Raw genomic sequence first — 1,550 nt, 5'->3', positions numbered from 1 at the left:
AGGCGCCGCCACCTCGCCTGGCTAGTTTTTTGTATTTTTTAGTAGAGACGGGGTTTCACCGTGTTAGCCAGGATGGTCTCGATCTCCTGACCTCGTGATTCGCCCGTCTCGGCCTCCCAAAGTGCTGGAATTACAGGCTTGAGCCACCGCGCCCGGCCCAAAAACTTTTTTAAATTAGCTGGGCGTTAGCCTGTCCAACGTGGTGAAACCCCGTCTCTACTAAAAATACAAAAATTAGCCAAGTGTGATGGCACATGCCTATAATCCCAGCTACTCAGGAGGCTAAGGCGGGAGAATCCCTTGAGCCTTTTAGGTAGAGATTACCGTTGAGCCGAGATCGTGCCACTGCACTCCAGTCTGGGCGATAGAGTGAGACCCTGTGTCAAAAAAAAAAAAATTAGCAGCCAGGCATAGTGGCTCACGCTTGTAATTCCAGCATTTTGGGAGGCCAAGGTGGGTGGATCACCTGAGGTGAGGAGTTCGAGACCAGCCTGGCCAACATGGCGAAAGCCTGTCTCTACTGAAAATAAAAAAATTAGCTGGGCGTGGTGGCAGGCACTCGGGAGGCTGAGGCAGGATAATTGCTTGAACCAGGCAGGCAGTGATTGCAGTGAGCCGAGATCGGGCCATTGCTCTCCAGCCTGGGCAACAAGAGCAAAACTCCGTCTCAAAAAATAAATAAATAAATAAAGAGCTGAGCATGGTGCCACACACCTGTAGTCCCAGCTACCCAAGAGGCTGAGGTGGGAGGATTGCTTGAGCCCAGGAGGTTGAGTCTGCAGTGAGCTGTGATCAAACCACTGCATTCTATCCTGAGTGACAGAGCAAGACCCTCTCAAAAAGAAAAAAAATTTTGCTGAAAGATATAACAGAAGACTAAAAAAAATGGAGAAATAAGCCATAATCTTAGAAAATAACGAATCTTAGGCCAGGCGCAGTGGCTCACACCTGTAATCCTAGCACTTTGGGAGGCCGAGGCGGGTGGATCACCTGAGGTCGGGAGTTCGAGACCAGCCATGACCAACATGCAGAAACCCCGTCTCTACTAAAAATACAAAAAATTAGCTGGACCTGGTGGCACATGCCTATAATCCCAGCTTCTAGGGAGGCTGAGGCAGGAGAATTGCTTGAACCTGGGAGGCGGAGGTTGCGGTGAGCCGAGATCGTGCCATTGCACTCCAGCCTGGGCAACAAGAGTGAAACTCCACCTCAAAAAACAAAAAAAGAAAAGAAAAGAACGAATCTTACAAAGATGTAAATTCTTACCAAATTAATATCTCACTTTTACAACATTCAATCACAATTCTTTTTTTTTTTTTTTTTTAGACAGAGCTTCGCTCTGCCACCCAGGCTGGAGTGCAGTGGCACGATCTCGGCTCACTGCAAGCTCCGCCTCCCGGATTCACGCCATTCTCCCGTCTCAGCCTCCCGAGTAGCTGGGACTACAGGCGCCCGCCACCTCGCCCGGCTAGTTTTTTGTGTTTTTTTTTTTTTAGTAGAGACGGGGTTTCACCGTGTTAGCCAGGATGGTCTCGATTTCCTGACTTCGT

This window comes from Colobus angolensis, unplaced genomic scaffold (genome assembly GCF_000951035.1).
Source record: "Colobus angolensis palliatus isolate OR3802 unplaced genomic scaffold, Cang.pa_1.0 Scaffold88, whole genome shotgun sequence".
Classification (NCBI taxonomy): domain Eukaryota; kingdom Metazoa; phylum Chordata; class Mammalia; order Primates; family Cercopithecidae; genus Colobus; species Colobus angolensis.
Note: the sequence above shows the minus strand (reverse complement) of the source record.